Here is a 14,080-nt window from a genome sequence, read left to right on the forward strand (position 1 = left end):
CTGATAGCCGTCTGATAATATTGTGAAGAAAATGCTTGCACAGCCATACTAGCTAATGTAACAATACCAATGTAACGAAACATAAATTCCTTGTAAGTTGGTTAATTACATCGTGATGGCACCCATTGCTTAATTACATAGTGATGACACCCAGTGACTTGAGTGCATCGGTCTTATCTCGCTGCGAGATAAAATTAAGGAGAACTTAATAAACCTAAAACATTGTGCAGATCGATGGTCCTGGCTGTGATGCAAGTTGTGTGACGCGCCACAGGTTTCATGATCAATTAGGGCACTCACTACTACAGATTGATTTATCACTATCGCCACTTTCACTGTTGTAGCGATAGAAGCGACGATGTTATACTTCCACCGCCGGTTGGACCGATAGCTAGGCCTCCTACGAAGGAAACCGATAGTTCAAACTTATACCATCGACGGGTTAACAATAGATGCGGCAGTGGTATTGTCTCCGTCGCATGAAAAGCCGAGCCAACTGGGATAGACGTTATGGCGCCGGCCCTACACGACCGTTTGGTGCACCGGCGGTAGTACATTCAGCGTGAGTTATTTCTCCATTTCTCAACTACCCACAACATTGTTGCATCACCATTAACTGCTCCTCTCCGCTTCCTTCTTCAAGGTTGGCCTATTTAAGCTGGGGCTGAATGCGCTTATTGGCAATCCACATACTCTTTCCTCCTTAGATACAGATAGATATAGAAAAAGCTCTTGAGCCAATCATCTATATTTTCTTCATCGCCATGGCGCTCCTTCCCCAACTCTTCCGGCGGCAACAGCTACATTGGGAGAAGGCCTTCAAGATTGGGTACTAACGGCATCCAGCGCAGCAGGGGCTGCTCGATCTAGGTGCTAGTGGAAGTTTTGCAATTAAGGGGGTTCGCTTAGAGACCGGCTATAAGGATCTTTGCAGCCATCTCTCAACCCACCCATATATTATCTTTCTCACAAGTTTCTTCTTGCTCTCTCTCTTGATCGTGAGAGGTGCAGATGCTAGTGGAAGTTCCACCTCACCTTTTCTTTCACTTTCTTGAATAGCTCTGTGTTCCCATTTCCAAGCCTACTGTTCAGTCTGAGGAATCAAAACGTGAGCACCACCATATCCTAATCGACAAGGAAGTTACTAGACAAGAAAGGTGGACAAAAAATAGTTTCCTTCTTTGAGATGCTGGTGGAAGTTTTGCGAGGTGCTGCCTCATCCTTAGCTTGCACTGCCTGTCTCCAGACTCGACTATAGGATGTACTTGTACTTGATAGGTCTTTGTTATTGTACACCCAGTAATCTTCAAGAGGTCTTTGTTATTGTACAACTGTGGAATGTAACTCAAGTTATCAATGAAATTGTTGTGATGATTGTTACCGTATCGTTTATATATAGTTTTTGCCTTAAAACAATTAATAACTGAATGGTTGTGATGCTTGTTACTCCATTTTTTGAAGTGTCGTAGTATTTGCCTTGGCTACACATATGTGAGATAAAGCACCTCACTGAGATGGTGCTAGGGGTGAAAGTATTTGCCTTGGTTTATTTGCAAATTGGTTTGCTATGTTTGCAAATTGTCATTATTGCAGCTCCCGTCGCCATTTTATACGTTGATTCAGCATTAGTGTTAGATCGCAAAGTGCAGGGAATCAAATGGTCCATGTCGTCTTCCCTGCTCTGCCGCCCGCGACTCGCGTGGGTGGCTATGGATGTCACGGACGTTGACTGTTGCCTTCTTCACTCGTGTTTATTAGTGGAGATGACTTGAATAACTCGTATTAAGAAATTGGAAACATGTGCAAGAGAATCTGAGCTGCATCATACGAGAAGGTAATTGTAATGAGTTTAGAAATGAATCATACTTGCATATCATTGTATTGAGGAGAATGAACAGTTTATCATACAAATCCCTGTCATCCAGACACATACATATCAACATTGATCTGCCTATAATCCACCACATACTTATGAAGAACCTATCACATTCATTGCGGATCCTACACTCCTCGCTACAGAACATAGCCCACTTCTCCCAACCTTCCCATCCTGCATGGTCGCCGTAGCCTCCGCACTGATGTCCATCCTGGCGACGCACCGGCATGGACAGAGGAGGCAGAGGACTAGACCCACCTGGTGCCGGCCACACAGCCAAGTCCTACAACACGAACATGGCTTATTGGAGGCGCCTAGGTACATTTCTCGTTGTTGACACAAAAATGTGGCGATGTGATCAACACATAGCAAGTCAGAAGATCTGAGTGGAACGAGACCAGAGATCTGCTTGGCTTCAACATAGAACCAGTCGATTCTAAAAACCCAATGATGTGCCAGTCAATTTGACCTACAATAGACAAGGAGAGAAAATCTTATCAGTAATTTAAGGTGGAACATGTCGGTGTTGCACCAAACAGTTCCAACTGTAGACTAGATAGCCGATTCAATGAGGCTATCGACTAAATAGTCGATATCCAGCGTATTCATGAAATGAAGATCTTTAAATCAAGGATTATCGGCTAATATTAAGCGATAATGATACGAATCAAAATAACCGATGCTCATGAAACATCAGAAAGCATCATCGGTTAAATGCAACATGATCGATATAAAGCGTCGAGCCGATAAGTCTGATGAAAAGAGTATAACATGCGAACAAATTGACTGTCTAATATAAATGAATCCACAAACAGTTTAGAGTCTAATCTATTATCATCAATAGTGAGATTCCATTGGATCGATGCGGCTATGATAATGATAATAAACTAAAGCTAAAGAATCTATAAAACCATCTATATGCTGACAGATTCATAAAAACATGCTATATGCGTGAGAGTATAGGCAAATCGACTAAAATAGCCGATGCAGTCATAACAAACAAACAGAGTACATATCTTGATCATGAACAAGACCACTAATCGATAACTTCTAATCTAAAGTCTTATCAGTGAGATTCAACCAGATCGATGCAACTATGGTAGTGTCATTAGATTAGATCTCATTAACTAGTGAGTTTATTCAAGATTGAAATATGTTTTTGGATGCATACTATGTTTGACTGGAATAGAGATAAAATAGTCGATCTAGCTGAACTAAGCCATCAATTATAAGATTTGAAGCGTGACCAGATCAAAGGACGACCAATTAAGATGATATGATGCCGATCTATCTCTATCTCAATAGGGTGATTTTGTTATAATTAATAAAACATTAATTATAGCAAGATCGATAACTGTGAATCAACCAAAAATAGCAAGGAAAATCTTACTAATCTTAGCAGATTCGATAACCGGTGATATTGTATTAAATAACAGGTTATTTAACACAAGATCGATAACTTTGATCTTTATTATGATTCGTAAGAGATCAATCAGCTGATGTAGCCTTACAAACTACGATACAGATCGATAACTAACTTATATTATGGCTCATAAAAGATCATTCAGCTGATGCAGCTTTACAAGCACAATACAAGTCATGACGGTACTCACAAGTAAGCTGGAGGTCGATTAGTCGATGCAGCCCTATTTGCTGAAGAACTCGTCGAGATCTACAGTACTCCTACTCCTAATACGATGACGAAAGCCGAAAAGATTGTATTGATTGGGTGTTCATCCATTTTTATAATAACAAGGGTCTAATATTTATACCCAGAACCTAAACACGAATCCTACTCAAATATGACTCATTACAATTCTTAGAATAAAAGAAAACTTTCTAACTTAATAATAACCTAGACCCCAATTTTCCTTATTTGTAAAGTCTGACACATCATCCTGGCGCCACTCAAGTATAGCCCATTAACGTCGTCCGCTGATGTCATCCATAAAATAGCCGATTCTGACATCACATCTAAATCAGCTGATACCGATTCATGTCTAATCGATTCCTTGATGACACAATCCTAGAAGCTTTGAGTTCCCTACATTGTTTTTCCAAAATTTTGGTGTAAACACTCATTCTTCCATGTCACATTCATCTCTGGGCCCACTTCATCACCTTCGACCTTCCTCAACCATCGTCAGGCAATGTTGTCGTTGCCGGCACCACTATTGGACCTGTGGAGCGCAAGGGATAGAACAAATGCAGCAACATCATGGCCTGCCATGGTGGAGCGCTCATACATGTCGAGCTGAGGCATGAGCGCACTATGGTCTTCCACGAAGACGGACGCGCATCCCACCGTAGAAGCTGGCCTCTGGATTGCCGACGCTAGAAAGCCTGGCGATGACCTTGGTGCGCTCATGGTCATAGAACTGGTTCCAGGTCCCATGTTGGATCCCACAGTAGTAGCACCCGCTGCAGTGGTATGCTCCGTCCCACTACGGCTTCGCCACACACCCTACTGCATTTGCGAATAGGTTGCTCGCAGGCTACCAAGATCTTCCATTTGATCCACTGCAGCCGCAGCGATGCGGCTAGCAATCTCAATAGCCACATCTGTCGGGAGCTTCTCCGTGGAACGAGGACACGCGCAGCGGCGGCAAAAGATGGATCCTTAGGTCGGGGAGTGACGTCACGGCAGAGCGGAGCACTAGGGATGAGGTGGATCGGAGTGAAGCAAGATGAGTTCCAAAAAACCCTCTTGGGATTTTATGATCGCTCCATTCTTGAAGGTTTTGACGGCGCGGGGATGTCAAATGTCTTGAGGAAGTCAATCGTCATCCTTCGAACCAGTGTGAATCGCGTAAACCGTGTATGAAAATGCGGCAAAAATTTAGAATGAAAGAATCTTATCTTACTATCTTATTACGAATTACGATTACTAATTTGAGGCCCCAACGGTGTAAACCGTTTGAACCACATAAACCGTGTATGTAAACCGTGTGAACCCCCTAATTTTGCATGTAAATCGCCCACCTCTAGCATTACAAAAGATAATTCAAAGCAGTCAATAAGAATAAAATAGGCTAGCTATTCATCACTTCGTTTCCCCAAAATCGCGTGGTTAGCGCTAGAGGGGCCGAGCCGCGTGATTGAGTCAATTTTCTCCGTCCAACTTCCAACACCGTTCCATCACCGTTACTTCCACCGAGAGAAGGGTGCTCCACTAAGATCATGTGAGATGTGGCCTCGCCTTAACTCCTGCTCTCGCTGAGTGCAATCGAAGGGAACTCCAACAGGCGCCTATCTCGCCCATTATTCTGTAAAAGCAGAGGCTAAGGCGGGGAAGCAAGTACATGATTCCTTTTTTAAACTCGTTATAGTTACCTATCTTCTCGTTCTATCTTCTCGTTCTATCTACTTTGTCTGACGCTCCATCTTGACAACCCATCTTTTAGATCCCATCCAATGGTAGATCGAGCAATGAAGCACCCAATGGAACAGTCACCAGAGGTTGTCCCTGCTCGTCCCCAGATTCATGTGATGCTGCTGATGGGACGGGCAGAGCAGCTCGGTGGCTCCGCCACCAGACAGCCTGATCCCCTGCTTCCGGCTATCTCCGACGATGACAAGAGGGCGGATGATGTCCACTGAGTTGGTGGAGCAGCTAGACGTGCCCACCTCCGCCCTCCACGAGGAGAGCTAGGAGGCAGACTAGCTTGCGCCTCTCTGTTGCCACCGCGAAGTAGGAAACGGCCATGGTGGAGCTTATCACCATCAAGGCCCAGGCACGCCTCGCTCGTAGGGCATTCGACATCTTGCTTTTTCACTACGTGCTACGTCATGTCTTTTGTTGTAGCATTTTCTTGTCTCCTTTTCAGCCGTCCTAGGAGCAGCTGATCACCACACAGGGCGAGGCGGTGGAGGTGATCCACCTTAGCTAGCTAGCCGAGGTCAACGCTCGTGTCTCCTCCCGGATGGCAGCCTGAGAGCAACAGGTGCTACCAGGACCTCCACGTGGCAGTAGGCAACGCCGTCTACATGCTTTTGTCTCCTGTGCCTAGTGGGGACGACCTTGGTGGACCGCCTCCGCACCATGCCACCATGGGTCATGGAGGTGGCCATGTACTGCATTTGCCTAGGGGGCGCTTTGGCCATGGCCGTCGCCCAGCTTCGGCTGAGGTGAGGACCTAACAGTGGTGGAGCCGGGGTTCCTAGGAGAGATGAGCTATCGGCAGCATGAGAACCTAATCAGGCAATTTCTCCACCATGGACGATGGTGTCTTGGCCACGGGTGGATGCAAAGGACATCATTCATAATGCTCCCCGTGAGTAGTTCAATTGTAACATGCCTCTACATCCTGAATAAAAATGTTCATAATATTTAGTAGTTATTACTTTGAGTTCATCTATGTTTGCTATGACTTGAACATTCCATTTGTGCGCCTTAGAGTTCACTAGACCGTATGACATGTCCGTCGTTAGTAGGTGCTAACATCTCCCAATTATCACCATCGGTAGCGCTCATCGCCGCTTTGGTCAATTTCCAAGCCTACGTGTGAGTCCTACACGTCACTCCCACGCATATTTACAAACTTTTGTAGAAATTTGCATTCCCGCATCTGATATAGTTGCTTACAAAGGACGCTTCCCATTGTATCTTTCTCCTCCTCAGTGCTTTTGTTCCTCATCACCGCCCCTACTCCCTAGTGCTGAACTATGTAACCACCCGTACTTAGCAGCGTGCAAGACGCCAGTCACCGCCGACAAGCTAGTGCTCCACGCATGTACACCTAACTGGTAGGTAGACAACACAGATCCACTAGTGACTAGGCTGGTACTCATCACCACCATCGCCACTTGATCTCAATGCCACAAGATCCAAAGGCAATGGTAATGCTTTCGTACTTCTCTTATGCATTGTTCTTGGATTTTTATTCCCTTCTTCACTCATCTGAATATGAATGAAGCTTCCATCTAATTATTAATGAGCTCACAAACACATCTCCATAGTCACTCCTTCTCTAATTTAGGCAACAGCGCCGCCGCTTCCATCGCCGCCCCCGCTCCACCAGATCCTCATCAAGATGGAGGAGGAGGCCCCCAACAAGAGGAACGAAGTGGCCACCTCATAGACCATGTCTTAGTCTTCATCGTCAGCTGCCTCACCGCCTGCTCCTTGTGCAGCTACAAAGTGTGTCCCTTGCTCCTGGAATAGCCTCATCTCAGGATCAGAGTACCATAAGGAGCTATCCCAGATTCTTGTTGGATTCTTCTACCACAGCTAGAGATGCTAACGCAACTTCACCAACGTCAATGGTGAATACCCCACCTTGTCCTTCTTCCCCTTCCCCATTCAGGATGTCATGATCTCATATTGCTCCTAGGGCCTCATCCTCTTCTGGTACTCTAGGTTTTGCTATATTGTCTGCAATCCGGTGACTAAGAAATGGTTGCTACTGCCGGGTAGCAACCATTCTTATGGTTTAGCTCGCTTGGGGTTTGATCCGATAGTCTGCTCGCACTTCCATGTGTTTGAATATGGGATGTTTAAAGAATCTGAATGGGGTGAGGGTATTGTAGTATCCACATATGGAAAATATGTGTTTGTTAATGGTTTTATGCACATGCTGGAGTTCACCCAGATAGTTGCTGTTGATATGGAGGGAAAGACATGGAGGAAAATTCGTAGGCCAACTGGTGATGCAATCTCCATCAATGAAGCTCATGGTTAGTTGTGTTTATGTACTGCTGATACTTTGAATAGGTATGAGCTTTCAATCTGGATCCTTGAAGACTATGGTACTAGTAAATGAACATTAAAGCATAAGGTGACCACGCTAGAGCATTTTGGAAATAAGAATATTGAAATTGGTGCCGAGGATTGTTATGTGGCCTACAGAGTGATTGTAGTTCATCCAGAATGGAATTTCATTTCCTTGTTAGGGAGGACAAATCACTGCTTCCATATGACATGAACTGCAGTAATGTTCATGTCCTCCCTGCCCAGGCCATCGGCTATCCTAGAAGCACTTAGAAACCATTATGTAGGAGTGGCAGGCCTCACATCTTCCTTATGTTCCCTTGTTCATGGAGTCATTAGCAGAGCAGTAAAGGTGCATATGCTGTATTTTATTGTAATTATGTCATGCCATTGTTTAGGTAGATAGTTGTTTTGATTCTATATATAGGCCAATTTAGGTTTCGTAACTAAAGTAATGGTGTGTTGAATATTATTAATTGTGCTGCTTTGTGCAGGTGGAGTATGAGTGCTTTTGAACAATTTTCCTGCATTGGCTAGGTGGAAGAAGAGGGGTTCCATGGTGCATTGCCTACCAATTCGAAGGATGCACTAATTATATTCATTTTTACCTAGCAAGCAGGAGTGCCACATAGGAGGATCATAGCTACATCATTTCGTTATGTAAGTCTATAGAGATTAGTACCTTTAGTTTACAATCTATGTACCAGCTTGTGTTAGGACATCAGTTGAGAAAGATATTATGTTAAGCGTCCATTGTTATTGTAAGAACATCCGTATGCTTTGTGTTTAGTAAGCTATTAAGGGTCATTTATTGTTTTGTTATCACCACCGCCGTTGGTCGTACAAACGTCCAACACCATCGCTATACATATTATGCCGCAGAGATAAAAGTCTATCATTGCCGAATCGTTTACTAACCCGACACTGACTAAACCATCATCAAAGGCGGATCAGTAGTGCAAGGCGAGGGTGACTATGACCTTTGTATTGATGGTTCATTTGCTGAAGCAATGGTGATCTTTACCTCTATAGACATCTTAGTCATCGAAGCGATAGCAAAGCTGCACCGTAGACAGTCAGTTTCGAAGCACAAAGTGACAGTGCTGGTGACCACTACACCAGCAGGTTGATGTGCCCATGTGATAGTGATGATAGCCTCCACACAGGCGGATCATTTGCCAATGCAGCGATGTTAGTGTATACCCACAGATGGGTCATGCTCCAATGCGATAGAAGTAAGGACCTTATCACGGGTATATCATAAGCCAATACAGTGTTGTAGTATACACCGCATTCGGTCTCAGATAACGATGGTGAGGGCTATGATCAACAGTGCCAATAGCTTACTGCCGAAGCCAAAATTGGACTGCGATGAGGGTTACAACGTGGCTATGAAAGGTCCGAGTGTAGTAGTGACTCACAATGCAGAAACTATGATAGTTTCTATAGATATTATTTGCACCGCCATGTAGGCAATTTGCTAATGTGGCAAGTGATTTAATAAGGAGAGAGAGGAAAAATCCAAGAAATCAGATCTAACTAGGAAACTGGGTCTTCACGGTTATCAATGGACAAGAAACTACTCGTTGCCCATTAGGAGAGCAAATATGGTTTCTATCACTACTTCTATCCTATACTGTAGAAAATCTTGTACTGGAAAAGATAGTTTCTTGGTATGATATCCTATGCTATAGAAACTGCTAATAGTATCATGCATTGGGTGTGTCCTTAGATCTTTCAAATTCTCTTTTTCATGTTTTATAAAATATAAGAAATATATAAAGCCAAATGATTCAGACATGCTGCATTTACCTCCATTTAAGACTACATGTAACAGAATACGACATGTTTGAAGTTAATTCTTGTAGCCCGCAATCTATACTATCAGGATGTGGTCGATGACAGTGCCAAAAAAAGTTCATTCACTAGGTCAGCCAGTCAGTATCATCATAATTTGTTTCTAGCCTAGCCCGATGGGCGGGCCATGCCTAGTTCGCTAACCCGACACGGCATGCTAGACCAACCTGGTCTGATTACTGGTCGGCCAAATGCAGACCATTAGTTTCTACTATATAACTGCTGACTCCATAAACCCTACCTCCAGTATCACCTCCCATCATTCCCTGCTCCCCCTCCTCTAGCATCGGCTTTCTCCCCCAGTCACATTCTATTTCCCCTCCGCTGATACTGATCCTTCATCGCCTTCCCTTGATCCCAGTGCCCTTCTTCAGGATCGCCTTCGCAAACTTTTTCCTGAGGCCACCTAACTTTCCATATCTCCCTTTCTCTAATCCTGAGCAGCCACAACAGTAGTTGAGCTAAATACCTTCCATTCCTCCCCTCCCCACTCCTGATTCTCTCTTGCTGTGGCATAGGCACAACGACGAGTTCCTCCCCTTCTTGATTCACGCAGGGGTGGCGGCAGTGCAAGCTAGAATGGCGGCAGCGGCGTGTGCCTAGCATGCTTGGTAGGTGTGGCCTCAGTGGGTCATTAGGATATTGGACCACATCCTGGGCAAGCTAAGGTGTTATAGGGTCATGCCTAGACTGATTGTATAGCCCATGGATAGGCATGACATGACATAATTTGCTAGGTAGGGCCATGCCTTAGTGGACTAAATCTATGCCTGGCCGTGCCGCCCATTTGGCCATCTATAGCCTGGAACCACCATGAGTCTAACAAGGTACATGTTTTGGTAGATTAGATGACAATGGGGCATGGGGTGGCAGCATGTTTGCCCCCCCCCACCCGAGAGGGGTCTCTGAACAACTAAATTAGGTGAATCTAATTCCTTTCTTACCTTCATTATTCCTCAACAACCCCTAAAATCCTTGCTCAACTTACTAAACTAGGATGCATGCAAAAACTTAGCAAACTTTAAACAACCGAGGCTTATCAACCACTTGGTGTTGTGTGCTCCTGTGCCAAAAATGTCGATTTCTACCTGTTGTGGCGTGTGTATGACTTGTTCACAAAGGGTCTACTTTGGTTGGGCTGTTGGGGTTACTTTTGCTTCTGAAAAGCCAAAAGCCTAACCAAAGGGGCTGCTTCTTGGAGGCTGCTTTTTTAGAAGCAGTTGTTTTTTCGTACTACATTTTTAAAGCATTTGAGACCTTGCTTTTGGCTTTTCACTTTTCGAAATCGATGGAATAAAGAATGCTTTGCTATTTGTTTCAAGAGATAAAGATAGGAGTTATAGTTTATACTTGTTTTAACCAAATAGCTTTAACTTTTCTATAGCTCACAGCCCACAACAGCTTTTCTCCACAGCCACAGCTCAACCAAACAGACCTAGAAGTATTCGCAACACTTCCACCCTCTAGGATAAATAGCTCATCCTTAAGCTAGAATGTTAGATGTGCCTCTATGAAGCTGTCAAGTCATTCCTATGTAGCATTGTGTTGACATTTCTTAGCAACACTCTTTACTAAGTTGTCATCCCTTGCATGATGCCAAAAATGCATTGTTGGTAATTATAAATGACGTTTGAAAACTTAAAGAAAAGTATATATATACATATATATTAAAGTATCCACAAGCGCACAGATAATATACCATTGTAGCATTTCACCGGGAGTATACCAGGTGTCATTATTTATATTTTAACCATAGGGAGGAGCTATGGAGTTGTGTTGCCATAGAGATACTAACAAATATATATATACTTATGATAAAATAACTCTCATGCTACGACAGGGGTAAGTCAAGGGATAAATAAATGATAATTGTAAGGTAATAATGGTATTCCAGAGATAGAAATAGAGACTCATAAAATGTAGTATGGCTAAGTAGGAGATTTGTTAAGAGCAGAAGATTCCTAAGTCATTCCTTATTTACTAAGTCTTTTGTACACTCAAGTATATACACTCTCATCTATAGTATAACTAACTTTGGATCTATGCATAAGGAACATTACTAAGGAAGATCAAGAACAGAGCTTGTCTCCCTTCATAGCCTGCGTTCTACTTGCTCTACAAACGGGGAGTGGACTACTAAGGACGCAACAGGAGTGTCACATCCATGATCTACCACATGACCCAGAGTGCAGAATGCATCCATAGGCATACAATATCTAAGCACCATGCTTACATAATGTCGACCACTTAACCCACTCGAGTACTGAGCTAAGAGCTTTGCAAACATATGCATTAATTCATCAATCAATCATAACTATATCAGGCATATAACTAGAGCAAACTAGGAACATAATAAATAGCAACATAATATTGAAGTAGCACAAAGTCATAAATATAGAGATACAATGGCTATACCAGTCTCCAGATGGCAGATCCAAAATCCTGAGCAATAACCCACACTTTACTTGAACCTTGCTAACTAGCCTATACTAGAAACTTTGAGAATTGGAGCTCCATTCTCTTCTCTCTAGAAACCCTATTTTCTAGTCTGATCTTGACTTATGGCAGCGTGCTCTGAAGGGGGTGGGCAGGGCCTGGTTATATAGGCTAGAGCACCCAACATGAGCCCTTGGACCAAACTGACTTAAAGAATGGCTTAGATGCAACCTAAGAGGCGATGGAGAACCGACATTCGAAGTAGGGGTTGACATGTGGGCCCAGGGGGCAAGGTGGCCCCACCTGGCAGCCTCTTGCCCTCTGCTTTAGTGATGTGGTGTATGGAGTCCTCTAGGAACCTTCTAGAGTAGTTTTTGTCTCGGATAAGCGCGATTTAATTTGACGTTTTGATCCCCCTTGACTGGTTTTCTGAAATAACCATGCTGAAAATACAGATTCACCAAAACTCATGGAAATTGTCACTTTTAAACCCCTAAGTCTATGTTATTGATCATTTTCATGCATTATTTCAAGTTATATTGAAGTTTATAATGAATGATAACTACCGTCAACACCTCGGCATCATTGCGACTAGCCTAGCGCACCACCACCTCCTAGGTGCCACAATTTAGGTGCACATAGACAATGGAACTCCCATGTGGGAACAACATGGACATGGAGCACTAGCTGTAGAGGCACCATCATCAGTCGTAGGATCATTGTCGTATGGTTTGAGGAAAACAACATGGAAGCCATGATGAATTTTAGCCTTGGGAGGGAGGTGGTCGATATGCCATGAGGCCAATGCACTTGCTGGGGTCATAGTAGCATGGGGCAAGCTCGCCACTAGACTTTTCAGTGATGCCTTCAACCTATAGGAAAAATGGCACCTAGCTAGGGCCATCAAGTGATTTTGGTGATTGAGTGACAACATGATCATTGGGACTGATGTTGTGTGCTGGTACACAAGGTTTTAGTCCTATGAATGCAAGGATGGATGGAACAGGGTAACATGATGATCATATGATCAACACCTCAAGAAAATGCCATGGAGCACTTATGAAGTCCTAGAAGACGACAAGCAAGATGTCCAAGACATCAAGTGGAAGAACTTTGGATGAGAACATATGAAGAAACCAAGCTTAGTGTGCACTGGAGTGCTAACTAGAGTGCCAGGCCTAATGTTAGGAATAGTGCCCATATATAAAATTGATTGGTCCATTCATCGTTGGGCTCACTGTAGCTCTCTAGTGAGAAGCACTAGAGCTTAGATCGATGCTCGGACAGAGGGCTAAAGAAGACCGCACCTTAACTTCTGGTAAGCACTAGAGCTTAAGTCCAGAGGGAGTTGGAGGCATGGTGGAGCTCATCAAGGGGCATTTGAGACCTCCGATGGAAGAATGACCAGAGAGTAAACATGCTTCCTAGAGGCTATGCAAAAGGTTCTTAGAGTCACTAAAAATATCTAGTGATGCACCACAATTCACCATTTGAACATAGGTTACCAAAATGTCAGCAATGGATAGTCCAATGACTAGCCCATGGTGTAGGCACCAGAGCTCTCCGATGCTCACTGCATGAGTGCAGTCTATTGCCAACTACTATTTTGATCGATAGAGGTTATATATACCACCATGGATGACCATTTTAAGGGTGTTAGAGTGTGCCAAAGTTGCTAGTGAGTTGAGGCTCTATTCCAAGTGATCTTGTCACGAAAAGTGCTTAAGGAATATTAAGCGATTAGCATTAGTGCTTTGTAAAGTGCTTAGGCTAGTTTAGACCACAAATTAGCGCTTGATCTATGTGTTAGGCCTAGTGTTAGTGAGGTTTGCATACCACTTGCTACCCGGTGATTGCATGCACCGTGCTTGTACTCCAAGGGGCTAATAATCTTTCGAGATCACACCAATTGCATTTGTGTTTTGGCTACTTACGGTGTACGAAGGAATGAGGCACACAATGTTTTGGCCAGAAGCTTGATTCTGAAATGTGAAGGGGAGCAGTACAGGAGATAGAAGGCCACATAGTGTCACACTTGCATGTGGGGAAGGCCTGTGGCCTATCCATATGGTTACCCAATCAAGAGCTTGGTTCTTGTGTGGTCCTCCAATGAGGAATAAGGGGAAGCGTGAGCTTCTCGATTCCAGGGGAAATCGTCATCAAAGGAGTGTGCATATCTCTTGTGTTTCCATACTTACTAA

Source organism: Miscanthus floridulus, unplaced genomic scaffold (genome assembly GCF_019320115.1).
Source record: "Miscanthus floridulus cultivar M001 unplaced genomic scaffold, ASM1932011v1 fs_201_2_3, whole genome shotgun sequence".
In the NCBI taxonomy this organism is placed as follows: domain Eukaryota; kingdom Viridiplantae; phylum Streptophyta; class Magnoliopsida; order Poales; family Poaceae; genus Miscanthus; species Miscanthus floridulus.